Genomic DNA, 23,681 nt, shown 5'->3' on the forward strand with positions numbered 1-23,681 from the left:
AAAGGAATAGTCTTGATAAATCTCTTGCACTGAACTTTCACTGTGCATATACATGCCCATTTACTTGGCAGTTCCTGGTTTTGGTACTGTGGCTATATCTGACCTTAATGGGAGAAATGCTTTATTTCCCCATCTTGTTCTCATGTTGTCCTCCCCTCCCTCCCCCACCACACACTCTCTTTCATGGCTAAATATTAGGCTGCTGCCTTGGTCTTGCGGTATCTTCTTCTGAATAGTTTCTGACTCTGTCAAGCCACATTCCTTCAAATCTCCTAATATCTCCTTTTCTTGTATTCTAGGCCTTATAAAGCTTTCCAGTAGCTGGATACTAATGCTTTTAATGACATATACCCAGAGATCTTTTCTTCAGCACAGGGGAAGTAAGAGGAAATTTGAGTGTAGCTATCCAGAAGAGTTCCAGGTTGTTTAGGCTTGCAATGTTGAAGTTCAATTTTATCCAGATTGGGAACATACAAAAATGAGGAAGATAAAACTAAGTACCTCTGAGGAAATTTTCCCTCATGGAGAACTGTGATTCTTTCTTGCTTATCTCAATTGGACAGAAATTAATATACACAAAATAAGTCATTTCAAAATAAAACAAAGATTTTTTGAATCTAAGAGATGTGTTTTTTCCACAACTTCTCCTTCCTCCCAGAATGATTTGCTAGAAGAATTGATCTGATATTTGGGAATAACTCGTTTTGTTTTTTTGAAAGAGTTTATTACTTTGACAATAATTCTCCACCTCATTCTAACTGTAAATTCTGGACTAGTAGGTTTATTTTAGAGTCTTTCTTCAAATTATCTCATTGGTTGAATTTCAATAGGACTCATAATTAGTGCAAGTCATCATCATTGTGGATCCTCAGGCTATGAACGAAGTAAGACTCTGTGAATCAAGCCCGCTCAATTCTAGTGTTGGGTGCCCACACAAAAGCTTTCATTCCTTTAGGAATACTGTTCAGAATCTGAAGGTGAAGATGAAGCAAGGTGACTGGATATGCTGAAAAGTGAAATTTAGCAATACATTGATGTTGTTTAAGTAAGACATTTATCCTTCAGGTTTTATTTGAGTTAGCAGTGGTTTTGAATCAAAGCTAGTGGTGCTCAATAAATTCAATGGTTGGTTACTCTTGCATAGAGAGAAATTTGTTATGCTATGAAGGTAGAATTCAGTCATTCACAAGTACACTGTTCTCAATTATTTAACTTTTTTAATAAAGCCTTCTAATCTTAGAAAGCTAAATTATCTGTTTCATGGTTTCTAATGTGATATTGTGAAATAGCTAGATCATTTATTTAATTAAAATAATAAAATAATGGCAAAGAACTGTTTGACAACAAAGGTTAGGACATATGGAGATACTGTAATAAAACTTTGTTTCCAGTGTTCTGGTCTAATAAGTTTTGATTATCAATAAACCAAATCCTGAAGGGGGATTTGCTTTCCTAGGCACTTGTGTGCTACAAGCCTTTTAGAGATAACAAAATTTACATGAATTCTGGGTATTTTTGTACTTTTTTGATCTTGTGACTATTAGGATGAAAATCACTCAAAAAGTGTGAAAGAACTGAAACCCCTCCCCAGGAAAAAAGACTGTGACAGGGCCATACACTTGAAAACAGAGAATTATCTGAAAAATCATACTGAAAGAAGTAGTTTGCACCCTTCCCAAACATGTTACACATTTCATATTGCTTTTGTGCATAAGGACAGTGAAAGAATTTCACTTACTTTCCAGCTTCTTCCTAGGATAATATTAGCTCCACAGTGTACGTTAGGCAGGGCTCTGGTTAGATACCATCTAGGCAATGAAAGTACAACACTGAGATACTTCTATGAAAAGGGAATAAATAACATGTGCCAAAAAAGGAATGTGGTACAGATCCCAGTGCTGTCATGCTGAATTAGACGTATATTTAATGCATCAAGTGCAACAAGCAAAGTAGGGCCAGAGGGAACACACGACCATTATTCTACTTCTGTTCTGAAACACAGATGGAGGCCTAGGGGCCCATTCCACCAGACAATTTTCATTACAGAAAACATCTTTCAGTCTGACTTTTTCAAATTTGAAAATTTGCCACACTTCTACCTTACCTAAATTAAAACAAGGGAGCTACTTACAATAGACCAACTTAGAGGATTCTTATTTCAGAATCTTTCTATTTGTTAAGGAATTCTGTTCGTACTGTGTACTCCAAAAATACAAATGAAAACAAGGCTATGTCTGTGGGAGAACAAAAGTCAAATTTATACGATACCAGGGCAGGAAACACAGGAAAATGAAGTCCATAAGGAAATGAAAAAGGGATATGTGGAAATGTAAGTCATCCTTTTATACGTCCTTTTATACGTTGCTCGACAATCGTAAAGGGAGATTATGATTTCTCCATAACTTGTTAATTTATTTAAAAATGCACAAGAATATCTTTAAAATATCTTATACAAAGAGATTCTTGTTTTTGTGAAAGCCATATATGTCAAAAGACTACAGCTACATCACAATATTTTGTAGAGCTAAAGAATTCTGCCTCAAATTTTACTAGAAATCTTCTGATGTCATAGGGATGTTTCACAATGCATTTATTCCTATCATAATATTCATTAAGAATTTAATTTCAGCATTAGCATGCAGGATTGGCTTTATAATAAATACAGTCACAATTATACAAAAGAAATGAGTGAAGAAAATTTGTCATTAATAGAATCTTTATAAGGTTTCTCAAAGCTGCAGGACATTCATTGTTTTTGAAACTCAGTTTGTGTATTTTAATACTCAAAGTAACAGGCTAAGCTTTGAAAAAATTCTTGCCTAAAGCTAGGCTCAAGTTTATATTTCACATCTAAATATTGACCTTGTCTCTCTCTCTCTCTCTATATATATGCAGGCATACCTCATTTTATTGTGCTTCGCTTTATTGCACTTCGTAGATACTGTGCTTTTTACAAACTGAAGGTTCGTGGCAACCCTGCACTGAGCAAGTCTGTCGGCACCATCTTTCCAACAGTGTGTGCTCACTTCGTGTCTCTGTGTCACATTTTGGTAATTCTCGCAATATTTCAAACTTTTTCATTGTTATTATGTCTGTTATGGTGATCTGTGATCAGTGATCTTTGATGTTACTATTGCAATTGTTTTGGGGTGCCGCAAACTGTGCCACTGTAAGACGGTGAACTTAATCGATAAATGTTGTGTGTGTTCTGGCTGCTCCACCGACCGGCCGTTCCCCTGTCTCTCTCCCTCTCCTCGGGCCTCCCTATTCCCTGAGACACAACAATATTGAAATTAGGGCAATTAATAACCCTACAATAGCCTCTAAGTGTTCAAGGGAAAGGAAGAGTCGCACGTCTCTCACTTTCAATCCAAAGCTAGAAATGATGAAGCTTAGTGAGGAAGGTGTGTCGAAAGCCGAGACAGGCCAAAAGCTGGACCTCTTGCGCCAAGCAGGTAGCCAAGCTGTGAATGCAAAGGAAACGTTCTTGAAGGAAATTCAAAGTGCTACTTGAGTGAACACACGAATGATAAGAAAGTGAAACAGCCTTCTTGCTGATATGGAGAAAGTTTTAGTGGCCTGGATAGAAGATCAAACCAGCCACAACATTCCCTTATACCAAAGCCTGATCCAGAGCAAGGCCCAAACTCTCTTCAGTTCTGTGAAGGCTGAGAGAGGTGAAGAAGCTGCAGGAGAAAAGTCTGAAGCTAGCAGAGGTTGGTTCCTGAGGTTTCAGGAAAGAAAGAAGTCATCTCCGTGACATAAAAGTGCAAGGTGAAGCAGCAAGTGCTGATGCAGAAGCTGCAGCAAGTTATGCAGAAGATCTAGCTAAGATAATAGATGAAGGTGGCTACACTAAACAACTGATTTTCAATGTAGATGAAACAGCCTTCTGTTGGAAGAAAATGCCATCTAGGACTTTCATAGCTAGGGAGGAGAAGTCAATGCCTGGCTTCAAAGCTTCAAAGGACAGGCTGACTCTCTTGTCAGGTGCTAATGCAGCTGGTGACTTTAAGTTGAAGTCAATGCTCATTTACCATTCCAAAAATCCTAGGCCCTTAAGAATTAAGCTACATCTACTCTGCCTGTGTTCTATAAATGGAACAACAAAGCCTTCATGACAGCACATCTGTTTACAACATGGTTTACTGAATATTTTAAGCCCACTGTTGAGACCTACTGCTCAGAAAAAAAGATTCCTTTCAAAATATTACCGCTCATTGACAATGCACCTGGTCACCCAAGAGCTCTGATGGAGATGTACAACAAGATTAATGTTGTTTTCATTCCTGCTAATACAATATCCATTCTGCAGCCCATGGACCAAGGAGTCATTTTGACTTTCAAGCCTTCTTATTTAAGAAATACATTTCGTAAGGCTATAGCTGCCATAGATAGTGATTCCTCTGATGGATCTGGGCAAAGTAAATTGAAAACCTTCTGGAAAGGATTCACCATTCTAGATGCCATTAAGAACATCATTGGTGATTCAAGGGAGGAGGTCAAAATAGCAACATTAACAGGAGTTTGGAAGAAGTTGATTCGAACCCTCATGGATGACTTTGAGGGGTTCAAGACTTCAGTGGAGGAAGTAACTGCAGATGTGGTGGAAATAGCAAGAGAACTAGAATTAGAAGTGGAGCCTGAAGATGTGACTGAATTGCTGCAATCTCATGATAAAACTTTAATGGATGAGGAGTTGCTTCTTATGGATGAGCAAAGAAAGTGGCTTCTTGAGATGGAATCTACTCCTGGGGAAAATGCTGTGAACATTGTTGAAATGGCAACAAAGGATTTAGATTATTACATGAACTTAGTTGATAAGGCAGTGGCAGAGTTTGAGAGGATTGACTCCAATTTTGAAAGAAGTTCTCTTGTGGGTAAAATGCTATCAAACAGCATCGCATGCTACAGAGAAATCCTTTGTGAAAGGAAGAGTCAACTGATGCGTCAAACTTCATTGCTATCTTGTTTTAAGAAATCGCCACAGCCACCCCAACCTTCAGCAACCCCCACCCTGATCAGTCAGCAGCCATCAACGTCGAGGCAAGACTCTCCATCAGCAAAAAGATTACAACTCGCTGAAGGCTGAGATGATGGTTAGCATTTTTTAGCAATAAAGTATTTTTTAGTTAAGGTACGTACATTGTTTTTTTAGACATAATGCTATTGCACACTTAATAGGCTACAGTATAGTGTAAACATAACTTTTATATGCACTGGGAAACCAAAAAAATGCATGTGACTTGCTTTATTGTGATATTTGCTTTATTGCAGTGGTCTGGAACTGAACCTTCAATATCTCTGAGGTATGCCTGTACATATATGAACAGATGAACTCATGGAAGAAGTTCCTGGTAACAATATGGACTGTCTTCTTTGAGCTGTAACTATCTTCTCTGTGAAATACCAACAAACTGCTGGTAACAGCAGGTGATGCAGATAGTTCAAAGGGAGTCATTTGAGAAGGAAAAAGGACATGGCGAAGAAAAGAAATCAGGTGCAATAAAGATATTGATTTTAGGCAAGAGATATCAACGTCATCCCAACCTGTTAAATAGCTGGCTGAGTAACGACAAAGTAAACCTGGCCATACGCCTTCCCTACTTTTTTTTAACACAAAGCTTGACCACATCTTGTTAGAAAGTATTAAATAATTTTCCATTATATATGTTTTAAACCCCAGCATAGTTTGTTTAAAAAAAAATTCTAATCACTGGAATACTTTTGATTGAATTCCAGTGGAATGAAATATTAGCAAAGTTTTTTTCTGGTCCTAAAAAAATGATATATTTCATTAAGAAAAATATATTCACATATTTGAATATATGCATTCAAATATGTCTGTAATATATAAACAATATACATAAATAATGTTTACATATGACTCATGTCAGGTATAGAATTCATAGTTTACAATAATGTGCTGACTAGCAATCAACTATTATAAATGATCATAAATAGTATATAAAATGCGAACAAAAGAATCTTTAAAATTATGACATGATTCAGTGCTGAGAAACCGGCATGGAGATGTCTGAGCAAAGAAACCCCAATTAGGCTTCCCTACAGAACACACCACCATTTGTACTTAATACTGAGATCTAGATGGGGGATAGCTGCATCATATTATCACCTTGCCTGGCTTAATGAGCAGCCAGACTTCTGAGCTCAGGACAGCAGTGACTACAGTATATAAATACAAAAATTTGGCTATGTCAGTGTGTTGCACCATAGCAGCTGGCCTGAAAACCCTTTTGTTTTCCAGTGTTCAAGCTCATTCACAGTTCTATGCAGCCCTAGACTTCCTACATCTGCAATACATTATGCTGCCCGAATGCAAAACGTTAGCTCCAAAGCAGGCAGGAAAAGAGAAACAGTGTCTTAGATAGGTAACAGTTGAACAAACCCACAAATGCGGCAGCTATGCTGGTAGAAAAGAAGACACAGTTCCTTGAAATCCACCCTGTTATGATGACATAGCTGTCTGCCAAGACAGAGGAAAGCCATATATATCTAAATATATATATATAAAAGTACAAACACACAGAGGAAATGTGTGTGTGTGTGTAAATATATATATATGTATGTAAGTATATACTTATGTAAACATGAATATAAATATTTTTAAGCATTGTAGTAGTGGTGTGGGAAAGTATCTAGCATTATATAAGCTAGCCTAGAATGATAGTCAAGAGTCTGAATCAGTAAGGCTTAATTTGGGCTGAGAGGATATTTTCAACAAATTCACACAACTTCATACTCAGGAAAGACAAGTAGAAGCGTATCGATCTCTTTCTGTTGTTTTAAGTTAATTTCATAAGTGTTCTGAACTTTCTGACAAAAGAAATTGTACTTTATTCTGAAAAGTCTGTGTCATATCCTTTTGTGCTGTTACTGTCCACATGTTCCCCAAGGGAGCTTTCTGTTAATCAAATTTGGTTTTAACCCAGAAGGTGTAGGCCAAACAGTCCATTAGGAAGTAATTAGTCAAGTAAATTATATAATCTCTTTCCACATACTGTTGCATATCTTCAGGCATTCATAGTAAGCATTTATGTATGCTTTAGGAGGGAGTATATGTTACATATATTAATATGAACCTCAAGGACCTGGGATGACTCTTTCAGTAACTGATGCTTTTTTCAGTTAACCAAAATCAGTGGCTATATTGTGGGTTTTTTTTTTCTTTATCTGACCTTTTCACTTCTCAGTGTGACTCCCTGTGACTGTTTCTAAATAACAAAGTTTGCATACAAATCAGTAACTGCTGCTGGTTATACTGTCTTGTTAGTTTTATATGTTATGGATTAAAAAATTTCAACCTAGTAGCATAAGAAAGAGAAGGTTATTCTGGTATCTGATGATTTTGTTATGGCACCCAGTATTGCCTCTTTAGGAAGTATGTTTGTATCTCAGGCTATATACCTGAGGAAAGACATGCTTCTGAAAATAGACTTGTTAGTGAAAGTATGTCCTGTGATCAGGACAGTCAATCATAATTTTGAAGGTATGGTTGAAGACCTGGTTTTCCACAAGCCAGTGTTCTTCTGAATGAGAGAACTGTAAAAATATCGAGGTGTAGTAATTAATTTTAAAGGTGAAATTCAACTATGCATTAAGAATCTCTGCAAACATTTCAAGCTTCCAAACCATGCAGCAGCAAGATCTGATGGGAGTCTCCCTGCAGAAGCTTACCTCTTACCTCTTCACAGAAGAATTCCTCACACAGAAATTCTTCTTCCTTTTGGAGAGAAAAGAACATTGAAATTTATCTTGAGTTTAGGGATATGAAATAAAGTACTCGTTATTTTACAAATTAAATTGCCTCTTGCAGAGAAGGCAGAATCCCATCAATTAGATTGCTACAATACTAGCTTAAAACAGTGAATACATGCAGTCTTGGAACTTGGGAAAACAAATTAAAAACCAAAATCCATCTGCACTTAGAGCAACAACATACAAACTGGGAAAAGTAATTTGGGTTTAACATAGTTGAACTACTAGAATTGCAACTTGCAAGACTTTAAAGGAAGTTCTAAAGTAATACTGCAAAAAAGAATTGTACTGTAATACACCTTTGCTTCAAGTTTACCATTTCAAATATATTGTTCAGAGTGGAAAGATCCTTGTTTGGGGTGAGAAGATATTTTGTTGTTATCCATTACATCATTTAAGCATCATGTTATATAATATTTCTATTGATGTGAGTGGATCTTACAAGGACAATAAAGTAATAGTGAGGTACATTTGGTACTGTATTTTCTATGCTTCATTTATAGAGAATTTGTTCATGTTGAATAGCATCTTTAGCCTTTTATTAACAATTTATATCTCAGTCTCATACAGTGATGTTGTTGTGAGATGGTAACCTGAATCTTGAGCTTAGAACAAATCAGATATTTAGAAATCAAAATATTGCCCCCAAAATTGCAGACAAAAATAAAAGCTATTTCAAAAATCAGGATCCTCTAAAAAACATAAAAAGTCCAAATCACAGGTACTCAACAGACTTTGAGTCTTCAGAAGAGATCTCAGAGTATTGATCACAGTACTTTGATAATTTCTCTTCATGTTTTTTCAAATTTTGTTCTCATGTTTGGAGCTATTGTAAAAAGCAGCATACTAGGAGTTAAGTGCCCATGAAGATCAGTATCCTATCTAGCAGTTGATTCTGAAGGAACCCTACAGAACAAAAGCACAAGGCAAGCACACAGAGAGATTTTACCAGTATGCATTCTCAGTGCCAAGAACATGCTGCTCAGATGCTTCTTGAGCCTGAGATGGTTTCTTGTGTTTAAGACAGATTATTCTTCCATACATTTATCAAATCTCCCATTAACTTATCTAAATGAATGTTCCATGAATGTTCATCCTATGGACAGGCAGAGGATGTGATATTGATTTTTTTAAGAACTATTATTTGTACTCCAGGTTCCAGAAAATACTCATTTATTCTACACACCATACATACATGTGACAAAAAAGGAGTCCCTCCCCATATTCTGTATCCCACTTTTTAATCCTTTTCCCATCCTTTTACCTCTTCTGGCCCTTAATTAACTAAACAATTAAAAATCTATTTAAAAGAACTTCAGCGAGCCACATTAATTATGTCTTGCCTTCCTTTTTCCTACTATAGCAGTGGGTAGTAAACAGCAGTCTGCAGGTGGAAGCCTTGGATGTCCGACTGAGACATTTCATCCCTAAATTACTATCTGCAGTGGCAGACACTCAATCCAGTATCATAATTCATCAAATCCACTAAGGACCACCTTCCAAGTTCTGTAACTGCAGTATGATGCTACATTTTCCTTGGTGGTTTCATGCCCTGTTAGTTTATGGAAATGGAATAATAAACTGGAGTACAACTTCATATTCAGAACTAAGCTTCCTTTTTACCTTTCCCTTAAATTCTCTAGTGACATGTTTCTATATATATTCCCTGAAACAATATTGCTTGATAACATCAAAAAGCTTAAAGTGATTGGAAGGATTTACATGGGATACAGGAGACTCCAAAACAAATCCCTATTGTGACACTGACTTTTTGGGGTAAACTTGAGCAAACTACATAATCTTTCTGTTCCTCATGTGTAAGTTAAAGATAATAGTACTTTGTTGAGATACCAACACCCTGAGACATTGTAGTAAATTGGTTCAGCTAGGTATGAAAGAATAGATATTAGAAAATGTAGTGAAAGTATACATTCACGTTTTGAATGCAAAAAATATGTGAAAACAAGCCTGTTAAAAGTTGTATCAAACTACCTGTGGTGAAGAATCTTGTTCTTCTGGACTTGCTGGAGCTAATTCTTGCCTTACACATACCAGTTCTACATTGTCCAGTGGTGTGGCAGCCTGTGATAAGAGACTGTTCCTTGTTTAAAATTTAAGAATAGCAGCTGAGCTAAGGATGTTGTTGAAGGCTTAATGTATATATTTTGACTTTTAAGGGCTTAAGTCAGACTCCCAACTTTATTTAAATGTATTTTATATTGAATTCTAATCATCATCCTACTTACCTCCCATCTGCTAAGCTGCTTAGAAAATAAACAGTATGTACTGCCTAAGCATATGCACCGAAAATAAACTGTCAAAGAGCCATTACAGGATTACTCTTTTGTTGTAGCTGTCATTGGGTGAGCTGTTCCTCATATCCTTGCTAAATGATATGATTTTTTTTAAAACTCCTTGCTTTACATGCCAAGGTGTCCCTGCTCACCTGTTTCATATAATAGTACTGAAATGAAACGAAGAAGCTTGATTCTGCAACATTCGTTTCTGCCTGCCAGATGGCTAAGTAACTTCTGCTTCAGAAGTCTCAACATTTTCATGCCCTCACAACTGGATTTATAAATTGTTTGATTTGGATACCTTGAGACAAGAGGCAAGCAGCTATTGAAAGAGAGCTTGCTGCCTCTTTTCATTTAGCTTTTAGTCTCTGATGTGATCCTTAGATATTTCACTCTATGCCAGTTTGATCAGAACCCCATACACATTATCCCAACCCTAGGGAGGTCTCTTCTTAATTTACATTCTGGTTATGATCTCTGAGTAAGACGAGATGTTTCATTTTATTTTATCTTACCATACTCCAAAACTTATTTTCAAAAGCAAAGTTTAATTTCTTTTCACCATACCTTTGGGGGTGTTTCACAAAAAATTATCCATCCAACTTATATACATAATGGTAGAATTTATATTGGGCTCTCTTTTTTTCCCCCTTAAAAAAGAAAGGTGTTTTGTAGCTGATTAAATTAATAGTGGAATGTTATGCACAGGAGAGCAATCTGAATTTTCTGTAATTAATGAAGGAGAAACTATTACAGAAAAAGATATTTTTGCACCCTAACCAAAATGTTCTGTTTGATAAATTAAGGTCTATGTAAAGGCATGGATTCATGCGCTGGAGAATCACATACAAATACAGGTTAAATCTGTCAAGTATCAGCCAATGAAGAAGAAGAAAAAAATGGATAGAAAGAATTCTGAAAGTAGAGTGTTTCAGGCTTTCCTTTTTAAATAATGAGGTTGGAGTTCCTTTTTGTGGTTTCAGTAATACAAAATAAAATGAAATTATTTCACTTCAGGTAAAGCTCAGTGGCTTGAATTTTGTGAAATAAAATGTGGAAGTTCTGTTTGTTTTCTTTTGTTCCTCATTTTGTTTGAATTTGACTGACCTGAAATGATATTGCGTTATTTGCATTAGAGCACTGAGCAGAAAAATATGTTATCATCAAACTCAGTCATAGCAATTCCTTAGAACCCACTAGCCATTGGAGGGTACTGAGTATCACAACATACGCACTATTCTGCTAGGCTATTGTAGCAAAGAACCATTAGTCAGTCTTTGCAAAATTATTAAGTCCTAATGTTGTTGTAAAAACAAATGAACAAATCCCTGTCTTTAAACCAATAATACTGGAGTTTTGTTTGTTTCAAGAATGTCTCAAATCTTGTCGTGTAATGGTACCATTGCAGGAATTGAGGCTTGCTTTAGATAACATGAACTACTATCAGACACAATACATTGGCAAGGGTCGATACCAGTGATATTTTAGATGGTTACAAAAGAATATTTCAAGCTCCCTGTCACTAAGTTTACATGATCATAGTCCTCAGTGGTTCCTCAGTTGGTACCTTCTGTTGTGTCAATATCCATTTTCTTTCCTGCTTGCCTGGAACACGAGAGCTCTCTGCTAGCATCAGCTGTTGATGGCTGGATAGATTGTCCTTTATTTCCTAGCTCTTTATAGAAAAGCATCTAGAATTAGCCTGAAAAATTATTTTACCAGGTTTGTTGTTTATTTATTTCCTGATAAATGATCATAAGGATCTAGACTCTTATTATTTCATCTATCAGCTTTCAGAAAAGAAGTTAAGCTACAACATGGGAATACCAGGCAGCCTCTTTCCATGTAGGCTATGTCTTCCTCAGATAGCACATTATGATGTGTTCAGATATTCCTTAACAGTAGCAGCAAATTCAGGAGAAAAAAAAAAAATCAAACAGAATAGTGCAGCTCCTTCTAAGAATGAGGCTATAGGGAAAATACATTATTTAGTCTTTTGCTTATTGCAGGTGAGTTATTTTTTTCAAAGCTTTGCAATTTTTATGCTTTCAGGAAGAGCCTGAAATTCTTAAAGGGAACAACTTTTGTCAGGCTTATGCTTTTCCAAATTTGCTCAAACTCACAGCTCATGCACATAGATTATAGAGCTCTACAGGCAATATTTCTGGTAAAAAATACTAAGTAATAACTTGTGATTAAATAGTATAGCAGTTTCTAACTTATCACTACTAATATGATTACTTACAAAAAATAATCTCTAAGATATTCCTTTCCATAGGGAATAGGATTTCACAGATTTGTCTCTTACTAACAGAGTACATTGAATAATTTCTTCTATCACTTACTTCAAGAGGAGTGCTTGTACAGACAGGCGATAGTCATTGTTAGATTACAATGCCAAATTCTAAACCAATCTTCCTCAGGAGATGCTTATTAGTATTTATTGAAACCTCTGCAGGACCACAGACCCAACTAGACTAAAAGGAAGAATACTTAGCTCAGTCAAAGAACAGGCAGAAGTTAGAGAGCCCAGGGAAAACATATTTACTTTAATAGAGAGTACTCCTAGATTAACCTGTTGACAAGCACAGCAGAATTAGCTTGCAGGTAGAAACTACAAGATAAAATTTGTCTCACTACAGGATACGATGATATGATTTAACAAGTCTTCAGATGACTGAATGAAAGCTCTGTGTGTGTTTTAGTTAAACTGTTTGTTAAACAATTTTACAAACAAAATTGTTTGTAAAATAGGATGAACAATATATTTGTACCTTATTCTTTCTCTCTCCATCCTCTAAGCATTACAGTACTTGTTGGAATGGTGGTTTGCACAGGGAAGGAGTTGTGGAATAGCTGTTTGACTGGGGCTACGTGCTCATTTCTCTAAGCATTTGGGAACAGGTTTTTTTAGGCGCTGAAGGGTGGCGATAGATACGTTGCAAACAAAAACATACTGTAAAGCTAATCCTAATTGTTCTAAATTTAACTACATTTTTAATACTTTTGTTAGCAATGATTTATTAACATAAATTGTTCTCTATTGGTTTGTCCGTTATACCACACATTTACCTTGTAGGCCTAAACTGAGTCACCCATTTTTACCTCATGGTAATATTTTAGCTTGTGAAACTAATAGGAAGATTTGGAATTCAAATGTGTTATTTCCAGTCTTGAATCTAATCCTTTCCTTACTTCTTATCCTCCATTGGTCTCATTCTCACAAAATCTTGTTCCTTCTCTATCCTTTAGAGGATGATTTCCTTATAATTGTTGTGTTATGGTTTGCCTAAAGGTATGTATCTGCTCCCAGTCTCCTGCAGCTGAAATTCTTGCTGTAAAGATGTTTTATTTTCCCCTGAAAAGTGTCTATTTCATGATTTTTGCAACCCTGCTTAAAAGTAAAATTGGACAGTAATTCTTCAGAGTGCTTAGATAAGCCCCTTAGGGAATGATAATGATATTGGCTATTTTCTAAATAGCTGAAACAGAGCTCTGTTTGAAGGAACCATTAAAGAGATGAGTAATCACTGGTGACAGATCCTTACAATAGTATTTCAACATCTAATCAGGATTGTTGTCATAGCTAGTGGCATTTCTTCATGGTAAAGCTGCATGCAAAGTAGCCCTTATATTACGAAGTACTGTGGCTGACAGCCTGGAAGCAGGTGATGTCTGAGGTCAATGTGCAGCTGCCCAGAATAGTGAAGAAATGATTAAATGTCTGTAACCTCAGAGGTAGAGATGTTCTCTGACTAATTCTTGTGAGACTCTGACCTGTCTGGTGCTGATATGAAGAATCTTTTTATATGTAATTCCCTGTCTAGGACAAGGAAATAGTGACTAATGAAAAAAAAAGTTATTAAAGCAAAATGTTCTCATTGTCCAGAATCTAGGCAGTAAATATGTAATATTGGGTGGTGAAATGAACATCTCACTTTTCAAAGGCATTGAGAACAAAAAATATCACATATGACTGAAATGGTAAAAAATGCAGAAAATTCAATTGCTAGTTCTTGCACTTCTCTCCTGTTATATTTATTTCTTTTTGTTTTATACTTTACTTTGTGAATATAATGCAAGAGTCCGAAAAAAGCAATTAGTTCTTATCAGTATTGCTCCTTTTTTGGCAAGTAAAGCTGGCACTCGGATTCCTTGGTTCTTTGCCATAATTGTATTATAGCTTTCTCAGTCATCTGAAGTAGCTTGAAGGGTAAAGTTACATATCTTTTTTTTCCATTGAGAGCTTAAATATTTCAGATCCCATCCTGCCTCTGAGCTGCAATTTGTCTTCCCTCCTATGTATTTGTGCTGTGACAGCTGTTTGTAAAACCACATAATAATCCTGATTACTGCAGTGACTGAAAAGTAGAAATTAACCTGAAACAATTTGTCTTTATTTTGTTCTACTTAAATCAGTTCAGTGATATAGTTCTCAGCATTGACCATACACACAGATGTTCTAGCACAACTGGTAACTCAACTTGATGAGGCAAGAGCTAATATGTACAGAAAGAAGTAGGAATTTCTTAAGCCAGTTTTACCACTGTGGAAAAAATATCATTTAGAAGTATACATAATGAAATATTCCAAGTAGAAAACATGAAAACCACTCAGCGAATCAAGAACCATTGTTTTAGAACAGCTTAACTTATAAAAGAGATGATATACAAGCTATATAAATGTGTACATCACAGTAAATGTTTCTATTTTCAGGAAGTTGAGCTTTAATATAAAAAGTAAGATTTAACTGTTGTTTCACTTTTTCATAGAAAAGGTAACGGAACATTCTGTAGCTACATACTCTGCAACTATATAGTCAGTTTACTTGGCACTTTTTGCATAAACTCTCTGAAAGATTAGGCTATCTTAATTTCTTCACCTATGAACTGCCAGGTCTAACCCTGATCTACTCTATTATGGAAAGAAGAAGGACATGAAAATCACAGTTCTTCAAGCACTATAGCATGAAAAAGTGTGAAACTATTCAGGTTAAAATTCACAGCTATTTTAGGCGGTGTTTTTGTTAAAGCAAAGATATAACTGAATCATGAGGGCAAGTAATATTATGACAAAGGCCGTTTTATGTCACTCTCATGTTACTGGTTCCACTGCAAATTGTCTGAGGAAGTCAATAAAGCTCAGACACTGGACAACACTAAACAATTAACACCAGACAATCTACAAGTATAACAAAGCTAAAAAGTATAGTAAAGAACTAGAGACATAACAGAACCGAAAATAGAATACACAGAGCTCTATGGTTAAGCCATGGATGCACGGTACACTGACCACTCTTGCCCTTTCCTTGTCCTTATGGGCCACCCCTCTGGTATAGTTTTCCCCAGATTATTCTCACCACACTCGAGTTGCGCGAAGATGATTCAGGCTCTCCCTGGCAGTTAGCATCAGGGACATCCCCACTGATGGGTGGGTTGTCAGGTCTGCAGGCCAGCTGATGGTGAGTCCAAGTCCACACCAGAGGCATGTGGCTTACTTGCTTTTATCCTTCCCGGGCTTAGTTCATTATCTGATTGATCAATGCCAGACCACAGTTACACAATAGAACAAATGGCCTCAGTTGATAACAGTATGGATACCAACAGGATGCTCAACAGGATGCTCAACAGGATGCTCAACTGATAGCAGTATGCACAATCAACAGATAACAGTACAGATGTGCAACAAATAGCCCAGTGCAAAATTCTACAGTACCTAGATGCTTACGGTGTCACTTCTCTTTTGCTGATTAGGTTCGCTCAGCACTCATGGGGTTATTAGAGGGCTACAGCAACCCCACAGTGTGGTGACTCTGGCCGTGGTGCAGCCTGGGTTCCTAGACTCTTGGGGAGCACCCCAGAGCAAACCCCTCTTCTATGGGCTGCACCATCCTGAGTCCCACGCTTGCCTGTGTGGCGCCTATCAGCTAGTCATAATTGTGTAGTGTAAAGTACACGGTATGTACCTCAGAGTTTGCAGAACTGGAATTTTAATAGACAAAGTTCACTTTCTTGTGTATGATGCTTAATTTTATGAAGCTCCATTGAGTTAAAAGGAATTACTACTTATTTTTACACTATTTTGGAAAAAAAAAACAGTAAAAGAACAAATGTTGTTACTAAAAACTGTTTGAGTTTCCAATGAAAAAATGCTTAATTTGAAAATGCCACTTAATCAAGTACAAATCATTTCATGAAAATGTTTCTAAATTTCTTCATTTCATCATTTCTGAACGAAGAAAGTGAATGCTAGATTCTTATTTTATTTACCACCTATGCACTTGGTTACTGGAGTTCCCAGAGCTTTGAGGCTTCTTGGGTTTGGGATAGCTGTTTTGTAGGGACAACCAAACCTGTAAGTGATAGCTAAACCCCCATCCCTGAAATAAGAAGCCTGAGAAATCTGCCATTCCAGCCTCAGTCACAAAATTTGGAAAACCCTGATTTAGTACTGGGCGCTTGGAAGACTGTGGTACTATACTTTCTGAGTTGTGTTCTCATCCAGTCATACCACAACAAAAGACCTTCTATTTTGCATGGTATGGTTACCACCTAAATATTGAAATTAAAGTGCATTCTCCCTTTCTCCTTAAATGTTTCCAGCCTTCAAACGCATCCTGGACAATTGCTGCAATCAAGTGTGCATGAGTATATCTATACACCTGTTGGAAGATCAGGGATGACTGTGATGGGAGTGTTGAAAAAACTGATACATCATGCCAGTTCTAAATTTTAAAACAAAACTTTGCTAGACTGACATTCATTAACAGCACACTTCATGCTAATGGTTAGTTCTCACTCATTATCAGTCATTAGCACTACCTAATCAAAGCATTTATTCCATAACAATCGCATCCTCAATCAGCTGTGAGTATACAATGCCATGGGGCTGATGCCCTATCTTAGCTCTGACAGCTACGGTCCTTGATGGCCTTTGTTGAAATGGCCAGGCTCAGAGCTCTTCCACCAGGGAAGCTGGAATCTGTGTACTCTATAAAGTTATAAAACAAGTAAGGGGAAGGTATATAGGAGTATGGACAGATAATCGATTAAATAGGAGAGAATTCTCATGACACAGAAGTTCAAGCACAGAAAGCAGTATTAGTAAGTTTCAGGCCAAAATCATAAGTGCATTTGGGTACTGAAAGATGCAGGTTAAACATGTAGTCTAGCATAAATGAGAAGAGCTTTTGGAAATTATATCATAAGCATTAAAACAATGATGTTTTCTAAGTAAATATAATAATTTGGCTCTACTCCTTATTTTAAATGCTGATGATTGAGGCTGCAATCTATAGCAAAACTTTAATGAAACCAGCTTTCATTTCACAATGATGCTAACTTTGAAAAAGTTACTTAATTTCTTCCTTCAAATGTACAAAGATCTATTTTTTGGTGTCTTTATATATAGTCAGACATCTGAGAGTTTTTTATGTAAACTAGCATTTCAATTTAGGCTCTGATGCTAAAATGTTTACATGTTTGGAAAGGAAATCTAAATGCTTATGGAGAATGTATATGTTTAAAAACATGAACTACAAAATGGCCCTTCAAAGAACAAATCTTAGCAGGATTCCTAATTAAACCACAAAGCCAAATTTAAATAGAAGTCTATACCTCATTTCAAACTTTTCTTTTATCACTACATTTTTCACCTATTTCCAGCAGTGAGCTGATCAGCAAGCTGTCAGAATAAAAGGGAACACTGTGTACTAAGGAGAAATTGATATAAAGATTTATTTAATAATTCAATATTTCTATATAATTTGCCAGAGTTTTAGGGAAGATTTGGATAGTTTTATCTTGAATTTTTAAAATTAAAATAAATTTAACTACAATTAAAACAAGTATAACTATTTGTGCCTTTAGCCTTTCTCTCAACTGTATTTTCTACTATATCATTCTCTTGCAGTATTTATGCTGTTTATCTCTTTTAACTCAGTCCTTTGGTTAATTCACATGATTAATTCATTTGGTGATTTCAGAATGTCAACATTTTAGAAGCATAGGTACTTTAAATAAAACTCACATTTCTGAGTTCCCTTTATAAATATTGCATCTACGTATATATTTTCTCCTTTAGAAAGTCAATCACTATGTATCTGGAACATATGAGCTTCACTTTTAGCATTTCAGAGGTCAGAGGGGATAAGGAACCAGATATGACTGTCTGTAAATAAATATAGTAAAAAAAAAATTGACTGCTTTTGATATTTTTATTCTTTTTGATAATTACGGTGCTTTGAAAGTTCTCTTTTTTCTCTGAGAATCAAAGTTTCAGAAAACTTATTAGTGATGGTGGCTGTTTGCTTGTTTATTTTCTGTTTCATTTCAAGGTTTTTTGAAGCTGGTAAAAAAGATTCCACTAATTTTGTTTTCAGTTCTTAAAAATTCTGAATTTTGAAAAATTTCACCAGTTTTATTTATCACCAATATCTACTTCACTTGGATGATATTGAGCATATTGAGATATATGAAAGAAACTAGTTCCACACATGGCCTCCCATATTCTTACATAATTGATATTTCTCTCCTGATTTCAACAGGAAGATATAAGCCATTGAAATGCTCTTTATAACCTGAAAGTAGTCCTTTTAGAAAGCAAGCTTGTTCTGTGCTCTCGATTTATAATTTTGTGGGAGATAATGTCTTCTTAAGAATATTTTCCCTATGTTTCACCCAAAGTGGAATTTTGATTTTGAAACATGCTTGTGTCTAGTAGGACACGGCAGCAGTTAAGTTTAACGTTTAGAAATTTAAGGCTACATCTGATAAGAGTTAGGGACCTACAAGAGAACTGAAGTGGTCTTTAAGTAAAAAAAAACAATGAAAACAATTTTTTATTAATCTGCCACTTAGCCTTGGAGCTGTCCAGGCTTCATAATCTTTTGAGATAGTTATAAAAAGAAATTAGAGCTGAAGGATGGCAAAAAGCAGGGTGGAGAAGAATTATTTGTTACCAAGGTAATGACTGCAAACCTAAAGAAGGAAAGTTGGAACAGGTTCAGCTGGGGACCTTGGAACTTGACTGAAGAATTAGAAGGAAAGAAGGGTCTGGTTAGCAAAGAGAACATGATCTGGAAGCTGAATAGGAAAGGGAAAATTGGAAAAACCATTATGCATATGTGAACTGAAAGGAAATTGGCTTCTTGGAGTCACTTTGCTGAAAAAGACTTGAAGGGGAATCACCCCAGTTGGATCAACAGCTAGAAGGTAAAGAGTAGATTGTTAAGAAACTGGAGTAAGAAGAACAAAAGAAAACAGAAGATAATTCTGTCCTAATAATAGGATAGAACAGGAATAGTTCTGCAGCTATACATTAAATAATGAAAGCCATACTGATGGTAAGAAAAAAATATGCAAAATCTGCAGGCATAAAACTCTTCTTTCAAGACCAGTCTGTGTATTTTAATACATAAACTGGTGTTTTAGGAAGCATATATACACCATTCTGCATGGAAAACATTTTTTTGTGATTGCTCGGAGAGCTCTAGTCTGATCTAATGAAATAGCCTTAATTAGCTATCCATATGCTCAATCTCATTTATAAACGAAGCACAAAAAAGGGTTTTTTTTGCTGCTGATACTGCCATTGTTGTTATCTCCTGCTGCTGTGGGTGCCACTGAAGCAGTTAGTTCCCTTCTTTCCTTCTGTACTACAGTATGTTAATTCCTGAAATGCATTCTGTATTCTGATGTATATTTGGCAAACCCAATAGCATTCTTGCAACACTTGGTTATGAACAGATCTTTGCAAAGATGTATGTCTGCAGTAAATGCATGTCTGGCTTCTGACACACATATACACGTTTTTGTTGTAGATAGTGTCTTAAAAAAAACCCCAAACCAAGCAAACAAGCACAAAGCATAGATATGTATATAGAAAAGGGTTAAACTTGTATCTTTCTGAAAGAACAGGTGGGTTGATTTAGCAACAACTCTCTTAAAAATTCTTAAGTATTTGCCTGATTCTTCAATGGAGTATGGAATTTGAATGTTAAATAGCAGTGCATTGATATATTTGGGTTGTTTGGAAACTTCCTTTCCCTTTTTCTGGTCCTGATCTTAAACCTAGATTTTATTTGAACCAGAAGAGCTGGAACATGAAAACAATGTCCCTACAGATTTTTTGTTTCTGACTGGTGTGGCCACGGAAACACTAAAAGTCAGTTCTTGCATGTTTTTCTTTTCAGTTCTGTAAGTTTCAAAGCACAGCAGCCCTATCAAATTTATTAAACTGTTTCCTGATAGGAATAGATGAACCAAATATAGAATCATAGAATAATTTAAGTTGCAAGGGACCTCTGGAGGCCATCAAGTCCAACCCCCTGTTCAATGCAGGTGTCTGTTGATCTGGACCATGTTCAGTCAAGTCTTGAACACCTCCAAGGACAGAGATTCCCAAATCTCTCTGGGCAAACTCTTACAGTATTTGACCACCCTCTTGCTAAAATAAAAATTAAAAAAATCCTTGTATATCATCAGAATTTCCCTGTACCGACTTGTGTCCATCACCTCTCAGCCTACTGCTATGCACCTCCAAGAACAGCTTGACTTTGTCTTCATTGTATCTTCTGATCAGTCAGTGGTAGACTGCAATAAGGTCTTCCCCAAGCCTTCTCTTCTCCAGGCAGAACAGACCCAGTTCCCTCAGCCTCTCTTTGTACGTCCTGTGCTCCAGCCCCCAAACGTCTTGGTGGCCCTCCTCTGGACTTGCTCCAATACATCAATATCTTAGAGAACTCAAAATTGGACAACAAGTGCCAAATAGAGGAGAAGGATCACTTACCTGGACCTGCTGCTACAGTCTTCCTAATACAGCCCAGGATGTGGTCGGCCTCCTTTGTCACAAGGGCACACTGCTGACTCATGTTCAACCTGTCCGGTGGGAACCTCGGGTTTTTTTCTGCAGAGCGCTTCCAAGACTTTCAACCCCCAGCTTGTACTGTTGCCTGGAGTTATTCCATCCTGGAGGCAGGACTTTGCATTTGCTTTTGTTGAACTTCTTGAGGCTCCTGCCAGTCAATTTCTCCAGCCTGTCCAGGTTCCTCTGAAGACCAGCCCTGCCCTCCAACATATTGACTGCTCTCCTCAATTTGGGGTTGTCTGCAAACTTGCTGAGAGTGCACTTCATCTTGTCATCAGGTCATTAATAAAGGCATTAAACAATGCTGATCCCAGTACTCATCCATGAAGATGACCCCACTTGTTACTGGTTGCCAGCTAGACTTTGCATTACTGATCACAACTCCCTGATCCTGGGACTCCAGCCAAGCCCCCCCGCCCCCCATCTTCCATTTATCCAGCCCACACCTCACCAATTTGGTCATAAGGAGACTACGAGAGACAGTCTCAAAAGCCTTGCTAAAATCAGGGTATATAACATTCATTTGCCCTCCCCTTGTCCACAGTGCCAATCATTCGTTATAGAAAACAATGAAGTTGGTCACACATGATTTGTCCATGGTAAAACCATACTGCCTACTCCCAATTACTTTTTTGTTCTTCATGGGTTTAGAAATGGCTTCTAAGAAGATTCACCTGTCCTTAGTCACTAATAGGGCCAAACTACAGAAAAAGAATACCAGAAATAATGAGAAGGAACAGTCCAAGCTGGCTGTATGTAGTGACGAGAAATGGAGCAATACGGGAAGGGAAATCTTCACTTTGCTTCACAGTGGAAGGACGAGAGGAGAAGAAAAGAGGGAAATTCTCTGCAAAGGGTCTGTGACTCTGATTTCTTGGAGGGAGATGTTGGGGTCATCAAACCACCTCCTTTGCACTGCTGATGGAGAGTTTACTACCTGATCTCCAAGAAGAGCATGGAAATTACCTAATAGGAAACAACAAAGAAAGAAAGTTGAGTCCTTTTTTTTTTCCTTAGACTTTTAAACAATGACCCCCTTTTTTAGAACATAACAAAATAAGCATACATTGTTCAGGAAAAGTGCCAGCCTTTATTCTATCCTTGATTCAAAAACTGGTTCTGTAATTTTTTCCAGTGAATGTTCCACGTAACTTTTAATTTAGTGCGTGCATTATTTTCTGGTCTTTATCTCTCCACGGCTGCTCTCAGTGGATGGTCTTCTTGGGAGCCGTTCCAGCTAGGAGTGTTCAAAGTTTTTACAGTTCTCTCTCCTCTGCATACTCCTTTGTAGCTGAGAAAGTTAAAAATTAAATAAAACTTTTAAAAAAGATGAACACTGGAGAAGGGAGGTTTTTGTTGGCTAAAGATACTCACATAAGTGACACCATTGGAGTGGTGTTTTTTTTTCATCTGTTACTTGAACTGCCAAGTTCAGTTGTTCCATTAGGTCAGCAGTCCCTCAGGGGAGTTGAACAATGTTTCAAATGTTTCGAAAAATTAAGTGAACTACTGAGGTAGTTCCCTCATTGAAAGTACTATGTGTCTTTTGGAAAATAAAGACTTAAAGGCTCAAATTCAGGAAAACCTCATTATGAATCAAACAATGTTATGACCCCGTAATGTCCACTCTCATTACTAACATGTCTTTCTGCCTTTATTTAATTTCCTGTAATCTACCATTATTTCCACAAAAGCTCTATGTTTCAGTACTTCAGAATTCTATTGTGACTTTACAAACATATGAATGAATGAAGTCTGAGTCATAAATATGTCGAGGGAATTTCTGTATGTCGCAGAAGTATGTTATTGAGTATTGGAAAGGGAGATCAGGTCATTGTGATTTTCAGAATCTGCTTTTAATGCATGATAATCTTTCAACATTATTTCAATGGGTGATGCTTGTTTTCCAGTTTTTGTTATTATTACATAAAAAAATCTATTTTTTTAAGGAGTAAGAAATCTCCTTCTCCCTTCCCTCAGTAGGCTTGTAAATTCAACACATATTGTACCTAAAGCTACTTGGACATTCATACCAGACTTTCTAGGATGTCCAGAAGAACAATCCTCTTAGGTACTGTACTAAGTATACAAGTCATAAAGGCAAGAGGACCAATTTGTTTCAAACTCAGAAAAGCATACACACTCGTATCAGAAAATTGCACACATCAATGTATAGATATAACTGCTGGAGAATATAATTGTTTTTAAAGGAAGGAAAATACTGTCATTTCCCCCTAATTTTGTAGGTTGCCAAGGTGAAGAGGCACATTAAAAACAGAGATTATCCATTAAAAAGTGAAAAAATAAAAAATTTTCTGATGTTTAGTTAGTTTAAAAATAAATAAACCTCCAGAAGTTAAGACAGAAAGGGAGAGAAAGAAATTCTATTTACATTAATTTCTATCTCACTTATACCATCTTATTCTCAAGAAATCAATCAAGCAAATAGGATAATCTTAGGAACTTTAATCTTTGTAATGAAAGTTTTCTATTGTCATGTCCTTCAGTTTCAGAGAACTAAACTGTAAATTCAATAAGACAGAAAAATATTCCTTAGAACAGGAATAGAAATCTTAGTTGAAGACTTAAATAGAACTTAAGCAGTTCACAGGACTTGTGTGGAGCCCTGTCACAGGTCGATATCCTACCCATTGAAAGGTCATGTCATTCTGTTGCTTCAGTACAAACTACAAAATAGGACTGTGTCACTCAACAATGTATCAGAAGTTTAACAGGCTT

This window comes from Apteryx mantelli, chromosome 5, assembly GCF_036417845.1.
Source record: "Apteryx mantelli isolate bAptMan1 chromosome 5, bAptMan1.hap1, whole genome shotgun sequence".
Lineage (NCBI taxonomy): Eukaryota > Metazoa > Chordata > Aves > Apterygiformes > Apterygidae > Apteryx > Apteryx mantelli.